Consider the following 21672-nt stretch of genomic DNA (forward strand, 5'->3'; position numbering starts at 1 on the left):
AAAAGGCTCCCAAGAAAACTGCCTTCAATAAATTAAAAAAAGGATGAAAAGATTGAAAGAATCTAGTATTGTTGTTCAGAGAGGTGACTGTAAAAATTGTCAAAGGAATGAGGCAAATTTTAAGTGTCAGGGACATTGTTTAAAAAAAAAAGAAAGTAAATATCTCAGATAACTCAAATGACATTTTAAAAAATTAAAATTTTTTTTCTGTAAGCAAACTATTCACTTTATACTACATAAAATCAAAATGGAATCTTCCCAGTTGAGCATCTCAAGTAAAGGGAGAATTAATTTATTATTCCAGTAAAAATTTACTGTTTACATTTTTGGCAAACTAGACATTTTCTAATTTGGAACTAGACAACAGGACATATACTTCCTTTTTTCTCTTATTTTTATTTAGACCAGAACTGTTAAGTAAATTTTTAAAAGGAAAAGGAAGAGCTACTAAGTATGGTTTGTTTCAAGCTGAAAAAGCTGTTTAATGTAAATAACTTATATTTTTTATATATATATATATATATATATATATATATATATATATATATATGTATATATAAAATACTTATCCAGTGACTAAAATAAGGCCAACTATTAGTCAGCATTTATATCTATAACTTAATGGAATCTTGCTTATTATTTTTTACTGAGATCATATATGTCATAATAAATATGTAGCACAAATCCACCTATAAGTATTCCTAGGAAGATTCAGGGAAATCTTTTGCTTTCTACTTTCTTTCCAGTGAGACCACCATCCCTCAGAGGTACATGCCTATGTGAGCATCATTGCAGCAAAAGGCATTGGGCACACCCTGTGCATGCTGTGGCTTGTTGACATGAACCAGGGCAGGCAGACACCAATAATACATGAAGTGCGGTTCAGAGGCAATTAGGATCAGTTGTCAAGGCCAGGCCATTAATGAAAGAACATGTCAGAGGAGCTGGAGACTTCAATGGTTGAGGGCAAGAAGGCGATTTAGTGTGACAGATCGAGTCCTTCCAATGTCCTCAGTGGTACATGCTAATACCAGCCTTAACAACCTTTTGTGGCAGTGTATAATGCGACTAACATGGACTTTGATTCAGCAAAATGACTGCTGCCACTGTTAGTCTGTCTCATTCGAACAACAGTAAAAGCACTGCTACAAATAATTATCCACTTCCTTCTCTCCTCCACCCAATGCAGTTGTCTTCTATGCATGCCATACTGTTTGTCACTATAAGGTCAAGGTGTTTATCATGTTATTTCCCAGTGGTTTATGTGATGCCCATTTTTTTTTCCAGGAGTGTATAAATCAAACATCATTCAGTCCAGCAGGTCTTAAAAGTAAAAATAAACAATTAAATCCCAAACTAGTTTCATGTAGTTAATAATAGAAGTAGCCAACACAAATCAAATTCATCTAAAAGAAACATAACAAAGTTATTCATGCTGAGAAAGGGAAGTTATTACCTGGACTCCAGGATCACCAGTAGATAGTAACCTAAACCTCAAAGAAACGAAATGCCAAAACACCACACAAATAATCAGATTCTGCTGCCTTTCTTTTCAAAACAGTCTTTACAATTCAGTAATAATTATAAATAAGAAACATATTAGCTTATAAGTTAACAACCAATAATGAAAGAAAATGTTAAAAGCTAGATAAAGGGATGATATTTTAAATGGTCAGAATCTGCATATTTTTAAATTATGATAAAGTCTACAGAAGGTTCTAGCATCAGTCTTTTAACTCTGTTTCTTATGTGTGAATGCTGTTATTTAATAATTTTTTTTGCCAGCCTTTCACATTTTCTGATCACTGAAAAATGTATTCTTACATGCAGGAGAAAATGCCTTTGTCTTAACAGCAGAAAAATGGATAAGATTTTCTTATAATCTTCCCAGAGATGTGCTTTTTCACATTTTCTCAGGATTTATTCCCAGCATCTCAACTACAAAGGGTGATGATGTGATACCTCAGGGCAGGTAGCTCGGCCTTGTCTGCTTATGAATGACCGGACTAGAAGAAGGGCATATTGCTAAAGATTGATGAGGAATCTGAGCCAAATAGATCTGCTTGGAAAACAATTTTACTCTTTTCCTGTGAAATTTTAACTTTTGGAAGGTCTTATTTTTTTTCTATTCTGAGAGTATTTTTCTAAACTCTTCTGTATTTAATTGTTATCTTCTCTTTTGTTAAATTAGCTATTAAATCTTTTTTAGACAATACATTTAAAAAAAAATTTCATCCTATGCCACATTCTTTCCCCTAACCTATTTACCTAGTTTCTCTACTCACTTGGGTGAATACTTTTCTTCTACCTTCTAGTATTAAGTATCATTAGAAAAATATAAGAATTTTTAGAGACTGTCTAGTCTATTTCGTTCATTTTTGAGATGAGAAAATTGAGAAGCAGAGAGCCTAAGTGATTTGTCCAGTCACACAGGAAGGAACTTGAACTTGGGGCTTCTGAAAACAAATCTATTGTCCTTTCCTTCATGACTAATACCTTCTACCTTCATGACTAATCTGAACTAAATTAACATTTTGAGAGGTTGTGTTAGAAAACTAGGCACATTTGTATGTAACTTCAAAATGTGATTTAACACATCAAATTATATTCAGATAAAATGTCGTCTTTGAAATAAAACTACTGGGCCAAAAGCCATTATTGGGAAAAATGTATTATTTCAGTTTTTGAAACATTAGTCATACTGATGATATCTGTGCATCTTAAAGGAAATAAATAGTAACTGTTTTCCTTATGACATATGGAACATTTACATGAATACCTGTTCAAGGTGAAAACTTTAAAAATCTGGTGGAAAGGGAATTTCTTTAGACCCTTTATATTTGCAACACAGAAATAGACAGCTATCAAGTCCAAACTAGTAAAAAACAAGTTAACGTCAAGCCCTTGTAATTCCTTGAAAATAAACATAATTTTAATGGATTTTATAAATTATATGAATAAGAGAACATTCTTTAATCCCTGGAATGAAAGATCTTGAGAAATTTCCATTGGAAAACATTTTTAAAAGATAGGTTCACAAATGTAGAGCTGACAGTGACCTTGGATATTATCTAGTCTAACCTTCTCATTTTATGCAAATAAGCGAGGAAATGAGTTGAAATGCCTTTTAATATCATGTTCAGATTTTTATACATACACACACATATATTCACACACACAAATACTCACAACATTTCTATGGTAAAGTCTGGAATTTCTCATTTGTCATAATGTGTTTACTTTAAGTTAAACATCTTAAAGTCATTATTTTGTTTTCTAAACACTTATTCATAGAAAATGTTATTTCTCTTTCATGAACACAATTATACTGGGTTTCTTCAATCATTAGCTCATATTTTAATAATATGTTGCCATTTGGGTACAGCTATAATCATAATAATGAACGTGAAGTTCAAAGATCATTAGATATATAGATGGCATGTACCATTAACAAGAAATATTCTGTACCATAGAGATTGCACATTAAAAAACTCAGAAATTTCACTGTAGAATTTGCTATATTGACTGAGGCATCTTTCTGTGTAATTAACATAAATCTCTTCACAAAACATGCCAGTTTTTATAACAAACAGGGGCATCTTACAAGCAAACTAGAGAACAGAACTCAAATAAAATTATAATATGAATAATTTAGTTTTTTCATTCTTTTCATAATGATACTGTGTAGTTTGAATGGGCCTAAACCAGAGCTATGAAACTTATAAATTCATATATACATGTATGTGTGTATATAAATATAAAATTACATCTTTTTCTTATATTCTATTTTAAATCATATCATATTAGACATAAAATATCATATAATTATAATTGATTTAGTCTAACTAAGAGGGATTAATTCTACAAGCAAGGATAGACTCAAAAGTTCCTTATTTAAGGTTCATTCAGACTTCTGACTACATGGACACCATATAGAAAATGATTTTTCTAGAACACTGAATGTAGTCCTTACAACAGATGAATGTTCCCCTGAGAGGTGTCATTTAATACTTTTTTGTAAGAAAGAAGAGACCCGTTGTTACTCAGAAGGGTAATCCTCATGATATGGAATCATCCCTGTTCTGATTAGGTAAGGACCAATAAATAGTAGCTTCTAGTACATAGGTCTTAGCAGGGCAAATGAAAGGTATGCACTGTAAACTCAAACTTTAGAAAAGGAGAGGTAGGAATGAAAGAAATGGAATATTACAGTTTCTGAGAGAGGCAAAACTAAAATTGAATTGAGTCAACTATGTCCTGAAAGTAATGCTTTACTATAGTGCTCATTAAAAAAAAAGGAAAAAAACCTTCTAAATATTCAATATTATAATCTGTTTTACTAAATCAAACTGCATAACTTCTTACATTCTGCATTGCCCCTGCTATGTGACTTGGCAGACTGTCCTATCTGCTTATGTAATGAAGTAAAAAGTTGAGAGAAATTAACTTCTTCTGAGAGTATAAGAGTCATTTCAAAGAGCTTGCATTTCCTTACCAGAACACTGAAAATACAGGATTTTGCTAAATAAGAAGCTCATGTAAAATGGACAATGAGAGATATGAAGCAAGACTCTATCTAGTTTTTTGAACTGTGAGCGAAATTGTATTCATTATTTGAGGTAGCAACTATGGAGACAATTTTCAAGTCTTTTCCATTTAAATGAATTACTATGACTGTTTTTTAGTTGCAAGTTTTCATTTCTAATATTCATTTGACTAGGATCAAAGGACTACAGATTTAGTTGTAAACAAGAACTGAGAAATCATCCTGTACAACTACCTCATTTTACAAGATGAGGAAACTGAGACTCAAGAGCTAAGTGGCTTGCCTAAGGTCATGCAGGTAGTAGTAAGTGGCAAAACCTGACATTTAAATTGAAGTCCTCTGACTCAAAAAGCAATGCTCTTTTCATGACACTTTTTTGGATCTCCAAGAATGTCATAAATTTAGAACTGGACAGGAGTTTAGAAAGCATGTAATTCAACTGTCTCATTTTATATTTGAGGAAACAAAAGCCTAAGTAAATTAACTTGCTCATGATCGGACAAGGTCTAGGTAATTGAAAGAGGATTCCCATCAAGGTTGTTCAACTGCAGCATCCTACTCTTTTCTTACCACTTGGTTGCTTTTTATCAAGAAAATTAAAACAGTCAAAAACCTTACTTAGTTTAATAAGCTGAAAAGGGAAAGCATGTTGCTTTGAGAACAACATGTAAAAAAATTTTGTATTTATCTATATTCCATGATGAATGTGAAGTATACAATGAAAGGAAAATTTTGATGTCAAAGCCAAGTTCAGGTTATCATAATTTCTTTTTTTATGTGTTCACTTAATTTTCTCCACAATAATTTTTCAAAAATTATTCATTTATTATATTTGAGTAAAACTATTTACAACTGAAACTATTTGAAGAAGCAAGTAGTGTACTAGATAGAACACTGGACTTGATGTCAATAAGATCTTAGTTTAAATTCAATCTCATACTTCTTAGCTATGGGATCCGCAGGGAAGTCATTTAACTTCTCTGACTGCCTCAATTTCCTTACATTTAAAATGGAGGATAATAAAAGCACCTATTTAAGGGTTAAAATGAGAGAATATTTATAAGTTTTTTAACTTTAAAATGCTATGTATATGCATTTGTTACTATTATTATAGTTATTGAAAAGACTTTTGATGTCATGCAGAAAAAGAAATAAATACTCTCCTTAACAGTTTAACGACTTGGGTCCATATTTAGGTAGTTTTCTTATTTCATTATTTAAACATGCAATATTTTATAGGCTATTGGATGCCAGCAGGATCTTAAAGACCTATGTCTACCATCCACATGTAAGAAAGAAAATAAATTAAGTAAAAGAAACCAATTACTGAGGTTTCTTAATGGTACTCCAAATAATCATTGATTAATATATTTACTAAATATGTACTTTAATATATCTCATACATATAACTATATATGCTTGCATATATATGTACTTAAATATGGTTTGCATACAAAACAATATTATCATACTTAGGATCATATAAATGCAAACTGAATGCAATATCTATTATAACTCAAGAGGAAAGGTTCTCTAAATTGTAAATATAGACTTGGAAATGTTTGTTTTCTCAATTCAGTTACCATTTTCAAAATGTTATATTTCCTATATACCCCATTTTTCATCTGCCCAATTACTAGCAATCTTTTTTCTACTATCAAAAATGATCATTTGTTTCTTTATTGTAGTAGATAAAACATCCTTTCATTGTTTCAGCTCACAAGCTGTGCAGATCCTACCCACTGTTCTTGCCTCCAGCACTTCACATTATTGGTGTATTATTTCATGCATGCCCTACTCTTTTATCAATTGCTTTTGAAGTAATGTTAATAGACTAGAAAATTGAGACATTTATGAAGTATAGGCAGTGTTTATGAAAAAATCCATAAAATATGACACAGGCAAGACAAGATAAAAGCAGCATTTTAATAGATTATGGCAAAGAGATTCTGTCAGAGTTGACAACTGACTCCTTCGAGATCACTAATTTTTATGGGATTAATTCTGTAGTATTAAAAATGAAGTTAAATGTCCTAATTAATCTGTAAATAGCACACCCACAATTAAACCTTGTGTCTCCTCCTTGAATTTGGCTGGAATAATTTTTGAGTAATTATCTCATTTATAATGAAGTTTAAAAATATTTTCCTGGTTATTTTATCTATATATCTACCTATACTCAGCTTCAAATGGGCATAAGACATACATAATTTTGATATTTATATTATACAACGTAATCACTGGGCCAGTGTCTTGCTTTATTATGGAACTAGACTGCCCGTACAGGCAGACCCTGACTTCAGAATGACTTATGAATGATTTCAAATACGTGAATGGGTGTCAAGAATGGGGGAGAATATAAGTTAGGAGCTTTTATACTCCTGAGTTTTGTTCTTCAATTAAGAACACTTGAAAGTGGTTGACCTAGATTATTATCTCTTATGTACTTTAGAGAATTAATGAATTATTAGTGTTAGGTATATTTATTCCATTAAAAATATTCCTTCAGAGAATCTCTATCCTTATCCTTATATATCATCGCATCAAGAGGAAATGCTGCCAGTATGAGTGGAGATTCAGAGGAAGAGAATTTCTGATATCTTGAATTTGTACATGAAATGCAATTTCCCATAGGAGGTGTTTTTTTAATTCAATTGTGTTACAATTTGTGTAGGTATAGTTGAAAAAGCACTATACTTCAGCAACATGATGGGTTAAGAAGACATCTGTTGGTCAGCCCGAGAATAAAAAAGAAATTTGTAACATTGCTTCTATGGTACAAAAAGTGAGTTTCAATTTCAAAATGACTAAATTATAAATCAATTTTTGGAACACAGTATGTTTATAAACTGGGGTTTACTTAGTATCCAACTTATTAATCCAAATCCTTTTAAACTTTTCTTAATAATATTTTCTAGTAAGTAAGGGTCATTGGAGAAAGAAGTCTGATCATTTTCTGAGCTTACTAATCAATTCTTCAAATATAAATTTGCAGGTGGATTCAATCATAAATAAGTATATCATATTTTGAGTGTTATGGAATAATTACTTGACAAAGGAATTTACAGTATCCTGTGACTTAAAAATCACTTAAACTCAATCTATGCAATGTCAAAACATATAGTTACTATAGTAAAATAGTCAATTCAGTGTAAAGAAATCATACAAATCAGTCATTTTTCTATCAGGAAGAAAAAAACAATTGGTTGAATGACGACTCATATTTCAACTGAACGTTTTGGCATTTTTTAGACATAGCCACAAATCTTATTTGGGATCAAATCTTCCTTCTTTTTGCCCTTGTCCTCTGAGGGAAAAGGGTTTTAAAGAGATGAATCATGTTACTTTTCATAGTTAGTGGCCTTGATAACAGTCTATAGTTATATTCCAGAAGAAAAACACACAGAAGAAGATATACTAACATTATGTATGAGATAACTATCTTTATAGGAGTGTCAATGTGAATGATGTAATTAAGGAAATGAACATCAAAGCTCTCAGAAATAACTATCTGTTTTTCTTAAATGCTGTGCTTACACAAATAACTTTCTAAAAAATGTTTGAACCTAAATGGCCAATTTAGTCAATTCAGTCAAACAACTAATATGACTGATTCTGTAAGTAAATGAATAGGCTATTAGACTGAAAGAATTTAGAGTTAGAAGGGACCTTAAGGAATATCTAGGCTAACTACTTCATTTCATAGATATCCTTCAAAAAATTAGGGTCTAAAGATATTAACTAACATCCAGGATCACATATCTAGTTAATGGCAGAGCTGAGATCAGAATCCAGGTGTCCTTACTCTCTGTGTCTAGTTAACTTTTTTTTTATTTTATAGTATTTTATTTGATAATTTCCATGCATTATTCATTAAAGACAAAGATCATTTTCTTTTCCTCCCTCCCACGCCCCATAGCCGACGCGTGATTCCACTGGGTGTCACATGTGTTCTTGATTCGAACCGATTTCCATGTTGTTAATATTTGCATTAGAGTGTTCGTTTAGAGTCTCTCCTCTGTCATGTCCCCTCAACCGCTGTAGTCAGGCAGTTGCTTTTCCTCGGTGTTTCTACTCCCTCAGTTTGTCCTCTGCTTATGAATAGTGTTTTTTCTCCTAGATCCCTGCAGATTGTTCCGGGACACTACACCGCCACTAATGGAGAAGTCCATTACGTTCGATTATACAACAGTGTATTAGTCTCTGTGTACAATGTTCTCCTGGTTCTGCGTCACTTCCTGGAGGTTGTTCCAGTCTCCATGGAACTTCTCCACTTTATTATTCCTTTTAGCACAATAGTATTCCATCACCAACATATACCACAATTTGTTCAGCCATTCCCCAATTGATGGGCATCCCCTTGTTTTCCAATTTTTGGCCACAACAAAGAGCGCTGCTATGAATATTTTTGTACAAGTCTTTTTGTCCATTATCTCTTTGGGGTACAGACCCAGCAGTGCTATGGCTGGATCAAAGGGTAGACATTCTTTTATCCCCCTTTGTGCATAGTTCCAAATTGCCCTCCAGAATGGTTGGATCAGTTCACAACTCCACCAGCAATGAATTAATGTCCCTACTTTGCCACATCCCCTCCAGCATTCATTATTTTCCATAACTGCCATGTTAGCCAACCTGCTAGGTGTGAGGTGATACCTCAGAGTTGTTTTGATTTGCATCTCTCTGATTATAAGAGATTTAGAACACTTCTTCATGTGCTTATTAATAGTTTTGATTTCTTTATCTGAAAACTGCCTATCCATGTCCCTTGCCCATTTATCAATTGGGGAATGGCTTGATTTTTTGTACAATTGATTTAGCTCTTTATAAATTTGAGTAATTAAACCTTTGTCAGAGGTTTTTGTTATGAAGATTTTTTCCCAATTTGTTGTTTTCCTTCTGCTTTTAGTAACATTAGTTTTGTTTGTACAAAGGCCTTTTAATTTGATGTAGTCGAAATTATTTATTTTACATTTTGTGATTCTTTCCATGCCTTGCTTGGTTTTAAAGTCTTTCCCCTCCCAAAGGTCTGACATGTATACTATTCTGTGTTTACCCAATTTACTTATGGTTTCCTTCTTTATGTTTAAGTCTTTTACCCATTTTGAATTTATCTTGGTGTAGGGTGTGAGGTGTTGATCCAAACCTAATCTCTCCCACACTGTCTTCCAATTTTCCCAGCAGTTTTTATCGAATAGTGGATTTTTGTCCCAAAACCTGGGATCTTTGGGTTTATCGTATACTGCCTGGCTGAGGTCACTTGCCCCCAGTCTATTCCACTTCTCTTAGCCAGTACCAAATTGTTTTGATGACTGCTGCTTTGTAATATAGTTTGAGGTCTGGGACTGCAAGGCCCCCCTCATTTGTGTTTTTTTTTCATTATTTCCCTGGATATCCTTGATCTTTTGTTATTCCAAATGAACTTTGTTATGGTTTTTTCCAAATCAGTAAAGAAATTTTTTGGGAGTTCCATGGGTATGGCACTAAATAGATAAATAAGTTTGGGTAGGATGGTCATTTTTATTATATTGGCTCGTCCTACCCATGAGCAGTTAATGTTTTTCCAATTGCTCAAGTCTAGTTTTAGTTGTGTGGCGAGTGTTTTGTAGTTATGTTCATATAGTTCCTGTGTTTGTCTCGGGGGGTAGATTCCTAGGTATTTTATTTTGTCTAAGGTGATTTTGAATGGGATTTCTCTTTCTAGTTTTTGCTGCTGAGCTGTGTTGGAGATATATAGAAATACTGATGACTTATGTGGGTTTATTTTGTATCCTGCAACTTTGCTAAAGTTGTTGATTATTTTGACTAGCTTTTTGGTTGATTCTCTAGGATTCTTTAAGTAAATCATCATGTCATCCGCAAAGAGTAACAGCTTGGTCTCCTCATTGCCAATTTTAATACCTTCAATTTCTTTTTCTTCTCTAATTGCTACTGCTAGTGTTTCTAGTACAATGTCAAATAGTAGAGGTGATACTGGGCATCCTTGTTTCACTCCTGATCTTATTGGGAATGCATCTAGTTTATCCCCATTGCAAATGATATTAGCTGATGGTTTTAGATATATACTGTTTATTATTTTTAGGAATGACCCTTCTATTCCTATGCTTTCTAGTGTTTTTAATAGGAATGGGTGTTGTATTTTATCAAAGGCTTTTTCTGCGTCTATTGAGATAATCATGTGGTTCTTATTGGTTTGCTTGTTGATGTGGTCAATTATGTGGATGGTTTTCCTAATATTGAACCATCCCTGCATCCCTTGTATAAATCCTACTTGATCATGGTGGATGACCCTTCTGATCACTTGCTGGAGCCTTTTTGCTAGTATCCTATTTAAGATTTTTGCATCTATATTCATTAGGGAGATTGGTCTATAGTTTTCTTTCTCTGTTTTTGACCTGCCTGGTTTTGGAATCAGTACCATGTTTGTGTCATAAAAGGAGTTTGGTAGAACTCCCTCTTTGCTTATTATGTCAAATAGTTTGTATAGTATTGGGATTAACTGTTCTCTGAATGTTTGATAGAATTCACTGGTGAATCCATCAGGCCCTGGGGATTTTTTCTTAGGAAGTTCTTTGATGGCCTCTTGGATTTCATTTTCTGATATGGGATTATTTAAGAATTCTATTTCTTCTTCTGTTAGTCTAGGCAGTTTGTATTTTTGTATATATTCATCCATATCACTTAAATTGGTATATTTATTGCCATATAATTGGGCAAAGTAATTTTTAATGATTGCCTTAATTTCCTCTTCATCAGAGGTGATGTCCCCCTTTTCATCTTTGATGCTGTTAATTTGCTTTTCTTCCTTCCTTTTTTTAAATTAGATTGACCAGTACTTTGTCTATTTTGTTTGTTTTTTCAAAGTACCAGCTTCTTGTCTTATTTATTAAATCAATAGTTCTATCACTTTCGATTTTATTAATTTCTCTCTTAATTTTTAGGATTTCTAGTTTGGTTTTCTGCTGGGGGTTTTTAATTTGGTCACTTTCAAGTTTTTTCATTTGCATTTCCAATTGATTGATCTCTGCTCCCCCTAGTTTGTTAATATATGCACTCAGGGATATGAATTAACTTTTCCCTAAGTCACACTGCCTCTGTCAAGTCAGCCAAAACTATGAGTGTATAACTTGAAATTATGTGTGTGGACACATTTCCCAGATGACAGATCTTCTAACAATGGAAACATTTAAAGGTATACCCTTCCAGTATTAAGAAGGGTTATTGTGATGAAAGTTTTCAGCTGACAGGGAGAAGAGATGATAAACATCATTTTTTTCCATCTCTAAATTCTCTGATTCCACAGAAAAACCCTAAAGTCCTTGCTTCAGGGAAAACATATCTGAAATCCCAAATCCAGTCATCAATTCAACTCAGTGTGTCTACAAGGATTACTATAGCTAAGTACGCTCTAATTCCATTTATATCCTATAAGACTCATGATGTCTTCATAAGAGCATCAATGTTTTTCTTGAAGTTATATTTATTGAGAAATTTTTAAATGTGCACAACCATATTTATTCTTCTCATAAAGCTTGGGTTTTATGAGACTATCTTGAAGATTTACAAAAAAAAGACACACATTATACATAATCACTATTAATTGCCTACTTTATGTCTGGTGCTGTGCTAGGTACTGGAGATACAAAGGCATCCATGAAGTAGTTCCTGCTCTCAAGGACTTTTCATATTATAGGGGAAACTACATGTACACTTCTAAGCATATAGAAAATAACAGAAAGTAATTTGGAGAGAGAGAGGTACTGAGGATGGGGGCAGAGTCAGGTAAGGACTTATGTAGGAAGTGGAAGAGCTTTGAAGGAAACTAGGGATTCTAGGAGATAAAGATAAAGAGAGAGGGCATTTTGGGAATATGTAACACCCTCTGCAAAGTCACAAATGGGCTCTATTTCTGAAAATGAAATGTCTTGGGAGAAACAGCAAGGGGGATAGTTTGGTTGAGCCAAAGAGACCTTTAAGAAGAAAAATGTACAATAAAGATAGAAGGATGGTTTGGGGCCAAGGCCATGACAAGCTTGACAGAGAAATCTGTATTTGATCCTAAAGATAACAGAGTCCTTGAAGTGGGTTCAGCAGGAGAGTCATACTTAAGGAATATCATTTTGGCAGCTTGGTGGAGAAGGGTTGGGAGGTAGGGATGAGACAGCGAAATCAATTGGGAAATTATTGCAGTTGTCTTGGCAAGGGGTGATGGAAGAGGGTAGAGGTCATATGAGAAGAGAAAAATGGATGAATACATTCACATATTCCACATTCTACGTTCACTGAACCAAATAATATATTTGTACATTTTATTTATAACTAGGTTTATAATTTTGTTCATTTTAAAGTTGTTAATATGCTCTGCGTTTGTGAGTGACCAGACTGGAAATGTTATCATCTTGTTTGAGTTATTTCCTTCACACTCATATTTGGGAATAAGTATGATAATACTTATGTGTTAATTACATAGTTAGAACAGAGAATCAAGAGGCATCCAACCCAAATGCTAATTGATACTTTGTGCTACATTCAAACTCAAATCTCATTAAATAGATATTGGATAAATTAATATCTGAATAAAGTTTTGGTCTGTTCATTTTGTGCTAGCTTACCAATAGAAGTATGTAGTAAATTTCAAACATCTTTTAAAAATGATAACCATTTCTAGGCCATGTGAAGTCCCTACATAATTTCTAGTAGCATAATTTATATTGGTGACAATGAATAGAATGTTAAGAAAGTCTGATTTTTAAAAAATTCTTTTGACATAAATAAAACAAAAACAAAACAAAACCCAACAACTTTTCCAAGGACTTTACATGCTATATTGTTATTGGTCACCTAAATCTTTTTAATTACTCTTAGCATACCTTGGATATTTAAATATATCCCTAGTTATACTAGTTTTTGTCAGTCCATACCAGAGATCTATTTTCTATTTGCCACATAAGAAACACTGTCAGAGATTCTATGCATTTTGAGGTAGAAATAGAGAGAATCAGATATGTTTAGTATCCAGATTTTGCTGAACACTTAGGAATATATCACCAAATCTCACAATTTTTTTGACTAAAAATTCCACAGTGAAAGACCAAAATCCCTACAAAAATCAAAAATATTCCAGCCACCTTCCATTTTTGTTAACATGGTTGTATATTTTTTTCACAGTTATTTTTATGCATAGCAATGGCACTGTTTTACATTGGGTATTTAACATCTGTGCACTTTGGATCACCTTAGACCAGCTGGTTCCTCTAAGAGGAATTGCTTATCTTTTGTTCTTGCTCTATTTCGACCTGGACACCTACCCCACAGTGATACTCATTATGTCGTCAGGATATCCTGTTCAGGACCCATTGTCACATCACCTTGAATGATGTGCTGATCTTGTGTTTTTCCTTGTTGTATTTCCCCTTCTACAGAAATACTAACTAGATCTAGTCTAAATAGCTGGCACGTTCTTCTTTCGTTCTCTCATCATAAAAAGGGGTAAAATGAAGTTTGATTAATGAGATATGAACACATTCATAGCATCCTTCATTTCTAAAATCATCTGCATGAGACTGTTTGAATACAGCTGAACTTCTGAAAATCAATTCTGTTTACACAATACCCAAACATGATTAAAAATTCAAAATTTAAAATTGTATTGTTACTGATTCAGAACTTAAGATGCCAAAAATATTTATTTTAGTCTTGACAATTTACCATTTGCCCTTTCAAACTGTGAGATTTTATTTATAATGAGATGGCCAAATACTTTGACCATTAATAGGGTGACATTGTATAAGAACTGTACTGAGTCAGGATATGTACAATTGTGCCTTTGGGTCATTCACTTAACTCAATAATTATTACTTCCCTTTTCCCTTCAACTAGAAGTGACTCCTCTTCAAACTTCTCATGCTATTCTATTTGATATTTTCTATGCAGTAAACAAAGTTCTTTCTTCTTTTGTACCCTCAACAATAACAACAACAACAACAAAAAGAATGCCAGTTTACAGTTCTTTACTACTAAAAGAGGTAGAAAAAGGACTGACAGAAATATTTTTTGTAAATTTTGGACTTTTTCTTTTATATTTTTTGGGAGAAGAGCCTAGTAGTATTATCTCTGGGGCAAAAGGCATGCACTGTTTGGTATGCATAGTTTTGGAACCATGCTCTAAATTGCTTTCCAGAATGGTTGCTATCAATTCACAGTTTTCCACCAACAATAAATTAATTTGTCAGTTTTCCCATAGCCCTTCCAAAATGTCATTTTCCTTTTTTTTGTCCACTTTGCCAATTTGATGGGCATGATATAGATCCTCAAAGTTTCTTTAATCTTCATTTCTCTATTTATTAATGATGTGGGGCACATCTATACCACTGTGCCTTAAGAAGCAACGAAGGGAATGTTTTCTGAAAAAACATTAAATGTGTATGAATTGATATAGAATTAAGTGAACAGAACCAGTTAAACAATTTATACTTAAGACAACATTCTAAAAACAAACAACTTTGAAAAACTTACAAACTTTGATCAACACAATGATCAACTATAATTCTGGAGCAGCAGTGTTGAAGATGCTACCTACTTCTTGAAAGAGATGTGATGGGATAAATTAACAGGATGAGATACATTTTTTTTTTTTGCCATGGCTGATATGGGTATTTGTTTTGCTTGATGATGCATATGCTTTAGAAGGATTTTTCTTTCCTTTAGGGGTGGGGCAGTAGAAGGGAGAGAAAATAAATGCCTGTTAATTGGGAAAAAGTTATAAAGAAAAGAAATGCCAGGGAAAATAACAAAGAACTAGATCACATATTATTTGTAGTGCCCATCTTTGGATGTATACTTGACTGAACTCTCTTCAAGGGCACTAGCCTAAGATCCTAATTAACTACTGAGTTTCTTAATACACATGGGGGAGAAGAGCAAGGCAGAGTTCTTCTGAACTTGTGTGTCCAGGGAAAACTTTTAATGGGTGCTGTTAATCTGCACTTAATAACTTCAAACTTTTATTATAGTTAATCAGTTCATCACACTTTTCCTCATACAGAAACACCAGGAGGATATGGCAATTAAAAATATGGGGTGGCCAAAGAGATAATGGACAAAAAGACTTGTACAAAAATATTCATAGCTGCGCTCTTTGTGGTGGCCAAAAATTGGAAAATGAGGGGATGCCCTTCAATTGGGGAATGGCTGAACAAATTGTGGTATATGTTGGTGATGGAATACTATTGTGCTAAAAGGAATAATAAAGTGGAGGAATTCCATGGAGACTGGAACAACCTCCAGGAAGTGATGCAGAGCGAAAGGAGCAGAACCAGGAAAACATTATACACAGAGACTGATACACTGTGGTACAACTGAAGGTGATGGACTTCTCCATTAGTATCAATGCAATTTCCCTGAACAATCTGCAGGGATCTAAAAAAAAATACTACCCACAAGCAGAGGATAAACTGTGGGAGTAAAAACACCGCTGAAAAGCAACTGCTTGACTACAGGGTTGGAGGAGATAAGACTGAGGAGAGACTCTAAATGAACACTATAATGCAAACTCCAACAACAGGGAAATGGGTTCGAGTCAAGAACACATGTGATAACCAGTGGAATCATGCGTCGGCTATGGGAGAGGGAAAGGCGGGGGGGGGGGGAAGGGGAGGGGATGAAAAGAAAACGATCTTTGTTTCCAGTGAATAATGTATGAAAACGACCAAATAAAATAATATTAAAATTAAAAAAAAATATGGGGTGGGGCTGGGTTTGTTTCACTGAGGAATTTGAGGTCATTAAAAAAAGTTGTCAGTTTCTCAAATGCATTAGACCATTTTCTTCTTCCTGTTCAGTTTTGGACCCCATCCATACTATCCATTCAAGACTATACCGACAGTTCAGCTCTATAGGTTAAACCTATAATAGTCTGAAAAACAGACATGCTACATCCACTCATTTTTATCTTGGGTAGACAGTTAGGCTGAACCCTTTGAAGTGATCACCCATCTCATTCAGTAGAAGAAATCTAATGCTCTTGTCATCAATGAATTCAGCACAATGTCATCTCCAAATAAGTGTCTGTAGGAGCTTATCATATATTTAAGGTGTCCCCAAAGTCTCAGTGCAATTTTAAGCTTTAATAGCTTATATGTCTACATAAAATTTATGTATGCAATAGGTAATATAAAATATCTATTAGGATCCAATATTTTAAAACTATTTGGGGAATTCTGCTTTGATATGAATACTTCACTAGACATCTTTTCTGACAGAGGCAGACATTTTTGGTGAACATTTTATGCCTCATTCAACAAGCATTTATTCAGCATATAATGTGTGGTGGGCATCGTGCTAAGCATTGGAGACAGAAAGACAAAAACAAATAATCCTCAAACCTAAGACAATGACACATGTTTGGATATAGGGATGAGCAACAACATGTAGATAGATAAGTAGAAAACAGTAATATGCAAAGAAAATGACAAATAATTTTGGTGATAGGATATCAGTAACTAGACAGTTTAGTCATAATGAGGGAGCCTGTCTACTTTATGGAGGGTACATGGGAGACATCTTGGAGAAAAGGGCAGCATTTGTTCTACCAAATAACATACTTTTTAAAAAATAGATAATAGCAAAAAATGATACAATGGGATCTTGTATTCTCTCTACCTTTTAGTTATATGAATTCATAACTATAGAAATATAGGGTATTTTGAAATATAGTTTGTGAAAGCTCAGCTACTTCCTGCCTATATAATCATCAATGACCTTGCTGAATTTCAATTCACATTTGAAAATAAGATAATATCATTTTGCCTGCCAAAGGCATATGCTTAACCAGGTAATATCTTGAGTTTACCTGAAGTTCCAAAGCTGGGGATTATCTGATTAAGTCATGACTAGATTATATGAGAGATATGATTCCCTATTACTGAGTAAGGATTACTCCTAGTATTAATCTAATTCAACATTTAATCATTAATGAGCAGGTACTATGTTATTTCTGAGGAGAAAATGACAAAAATGAAACAGTACTTATCCTCATGAGGCTTGCACTTTACAGACAGTCCATAAATAACCAATATGAGCAAGGTTGGGGATTTAGGAGAAATAGCCTTGTGAAATGGTTCTAAACAAGACTGATCTCAGAAGTGAACCAGGTTTAATTGCTCCCAGTGGTTCTTTGAAGGGTAAACTGGGACAGGTTACTCTGAAAGTGACCTTGGTGGGACCATTATGCAAATTACATAAAGTACATATGGGCAAAAATTGAAGAGGTCCAAATGCAAATGAAGCCCTAAACGAGTCAACTTCAGATGTTGAGGAAATCACTTGTCACAAATTCCAACTTCATGGTGAAATATTGACAATGATAGCATATAAATTTGATTCTATCTTTGTAAGAAGATTCATATGAAAGCAATATCTGGAGTATGGAGTGGTGATTTAAGGATAACAATGACTTGCTAATAGAATGAAAGGGCTGAGGAGAGTCTCTATTCACTGGAACAAACCTGCATTGTCACTGTATACATTTTTGATTATGAATATTTCTTTTGAAATTATTTTAAAAAATTAATTAAAATTCTGATCTAAACACCAAATATAATGAGCATTTTAATTTATACGATATAATAGAAATATCAGATTATACATGAAATTACAAATCTTTATTACCTGCACCTTATTTTTCCTTTTTAAATATATGTCCAACATGTAACTTGTAAAGTTGTTCTGCTTGTTTTGTTTCCTGTTAACCTTCCTTCACTGCATTAAAAAAAAATGTTCAATGACCTTCATTTCTTCTTTCATGGTAATCCTATCACTAGCCCCTTTTACCTATACTATCCATTGCAAAAAAAATAAAAGTAAAAACTTTGTAACATATATGCATAGTTGAGTAAAATGAATATCTACATTAGCCATGTCCAAAAAGCCATGTACGTATGTTGCAGTGTGTATCTTGAATCCATCACCTGTCAGGAGCTCATTCTCCAGAATTATAGTTGGTTATTGCACTGATACAAGTTCTTAAGTTTTCCAAAGCTGTTTTCCTTTACTATTATATAAATTGTTCTTCTGGTTCTGCTGCTCATTTCTGATTACATTAGTTCCTATAGGTCTTCCCATGTTTCTCTGAAATTTTTTATATAATTTCTTTTGAAAAATAATATTCCATTACAATCATATATCATAATTTGGTCAGTCATTTCACAACTGATGGACACCTCCCTCAGTGTCCAGTTCTGTGATATAATGAAGAATTGCTACAAATATTTTTGTATATATGGGTCTTTTCTCTCTCTCTGTCAGTCTCTTTCTCTTTGTGATACAGGTTTACTAGTGATATCATTGGGTCAAAGGATATAAACAATGTATTGATTGTTAGAGTCATAGTTCCAAATTACTTTCCAGAAAACTGAACCAATTCATACCTTCACCAACATTAATGTGCCTGCTTTTACATGGCCTCTTCAATAATTGTTATCTTTGACAATCAAGCATATAAGGTAAAAAAATCTGAGCTCTGATGTGCATTTCTCTAATTAGTTTTTAGAAACATTTTTTATAGGTTTATTCCTTATAAATATCTCACACCCTACGTTTTCAGATTGGTCTCCCATAAGTCATTCTTAGATTAAGTCCAGTTTAGTTATTCTGAAAGAATCTATGCTGGACCACCAAAGCATCTAACCTGGAAAGGTCATTGTAGGGGCATCCCTCCAGGACATCTTTGTGGGTACCAAACCCCCAAAGATCTTTGATGGAGGAATTTCCTAAATAAACCCAAGTAGCTGGGTTATTTCAAAAGCTTACAGAATAATCAGAGCAGATGGGGTGTTATGTGGTATAGCGAAAAGGACACTATGGAGTCTGAAGACCTGGCTTTAAATCATGGCTGTTACTTATTATCTGTTACTTAATTTCTTTAGATCTCACTTCTTTCATTTACATAATGACCAGACAGACAAGATAAACTCTAAGGTCCCTACCAGTCTTATGGATCCTAAGTACTGAATCAACAATTGTTAACATGGTCTTCATAGAATACTATTATTTTACATTGAAAATGCTTTTATTTGGCATTGAAACAGGTTTTTAATCAGTTTTTTTAATGGTCTTGATCAGATACTAGCTAAGTAAATTACTTCCAAGAATGAAAGAAAAAATCAGAAACACAACTCTTGCTCTACAAATGTTACTCCAATTATTCCAGCTACTATCTCGCTGTGCTCAAGAGTTCAAATTATCTTAGCAAATATTCCAACATTTTGATGAATATCTCACCAAGCATTTATTAAAAATGTATCATGTGTTTGGCACTGTGCTAAATGCTACAGATACAAAGAACAAAATCATCCTTAATTGTTATTGCAGATAGATAGAACCATATGCCTGATGTTAGAAAGATATGACTTCTGATCCAACCTCATATGCTTATTAACTGTGTGACCCTCATATAAGTCATATAATGCATCTGCCTCAGATTCCCCAACTGTATAATAAAGATAACAAAAGCACCTACCTCTCAGGATTGTTGTGAGTGTCAAGTGAGGTAAAGTACTTAGCTCAGTGACTGGCATATATTAGACACATAATAGATGCTTATTTCTTTCCTCACTTCCCAAGGACCTAACATTTATACAGGAGAGACAACAAGTGCATACATTCGTATTTACAGAATAAATGCAAGATAGTTGTGAGAGGGCCTATAAGAAGAACAGAAAAATTTTCCTATAGAAGAGAAGTTTGAGTTCCATAATATTTAATTATATTCATCTATCATAATTTGTTCAGCTATTTCCCATTATTATGGTATAATATTTCATTATATTAATGTCACAGAATTTAATGAACCATTCTCTAACTGATAGACTTCCCTTTAACTTCCAGTTTTGTTGCTATAGCATAAAGCACTTCTATAAATATTTTTGTTCATATGGGAACTCTATAAACATTTCTGTACATATGGGATCTTTTTTTGATCTTTTTGGAATATAGGCCTACTGGTGCATCTTGTTTCTAGTGCATCTTGAATAAAGAGAGGAATTCACTAAGGCAAAGGTAAGGAGAGGGTGTATTCTAAGCATGGAGAATGGTCCATTTAAAGGAAGGAGAAGTAGAATGTTCTTTGGGAATAACTTTGTGCTTCTGGATACAGGATTCATTGAAAGAGATAAAAAATTTATATCTATGACCTGCAAGATGACTCCACTAGAAAAATATTATAATGACAACTGTCAATGTGGAATCTAGAAGTCCCCAAACTTGTGGCCTAGAAAGATTTAGTGATCCCTAGTTTATTTAGCTTGGAGGTAGAAACCCCAGGTTTGACCATGTCACATGAGAGTTCCTCCTGGAGAGAAAGTCCAACTTCACTGATCTCAGACTAACAATAGACTTTAAGATGTTAAGTATCCCTTTGGTCCCAATGGTTTCTCACCTTAGGCAGAAGTCCTTTACCAAGGTGGCCCAGCCCCTTGCTGGGCTTTTTCCCTTTTGTGTCCATTGTAAAGCAACAGCCCCTCACTGTTAGTCCTATCTGGAACTCCTGGTTTTCCTTTGTTACCATTGTAAAGTCAATCAACTGTCCCTCTCATCCTCAGCCCTCATGTTTCCCCTAGAAAGGTATTTAAGCTCCCCAACTTTAATGGCTCCTTGGAATTGTCCAATCTAGCTCCCTTGGCTTTCCAGGGGTCAGTGTCCAGAGCAGCCAGAATTCAATCCTCGGACTCTGTGCAGTCCTGTGGTGCACAGCTCTGTGTTGAGGCCTATTATTGCATTGAACCTCTTTCCCTTAATTAAAGAGTGATTTTTGACTATTTAATAGTTCTGTGTTTTTCCCAGTCTACACAACCTACACATTTTTTAATTTAATATGGTTAAAAGTCAATCTCTTAATATATTTTCCCAACGTTTTGAATAAACACCTGATTAAGGATCTTAAAAAAATCATTAGCAAATTAAAATGAATGAAAAAAATTTTAATCTCGTTTGTTGCATTTGTATTGTATATTTAGGCTAATGAGATTTTTATTCTTTTGATTCACATAGTGAGAAGGGCCACAATAAGTATGTGAAATTATTGGTGACAATTTTTATGGCTTTAAAGAATTTAAATGTTTGTTAAAAAAAAC

The 21672-nt window shown here is 33.6% G+C and overlaps 1 protein-coding gene across 3 annotated transcripts in view; it reads right to left on the reverse strand.

The window, feature by feature from the left end:
• The window catches only part of DPH6 (diphthamine biosynthesis 6), a 639691-nt gene that overhangs the window by 212927 nt on the left and 405092 nt on the right, over nt 1-21672 (reverse strand). The gene's annotated exons all lie outside the window — the stretch shown is intronic.

This window comes from Monodelphis domestica, chromosome 1 (genome assembly GCF_027887165.1).
Source record: "Monodelphis domestica isolate mMonDom1 chromosome 1, mMonDom1.pri, whole genome shotgun sequence".
Classification (NCBI taxonomy): Eukaryota; Metazoa; Chordata; class Mammalia; order Didelphimorphia; family Didelphidae; genus Monodelphis; species Monodelphis domestica.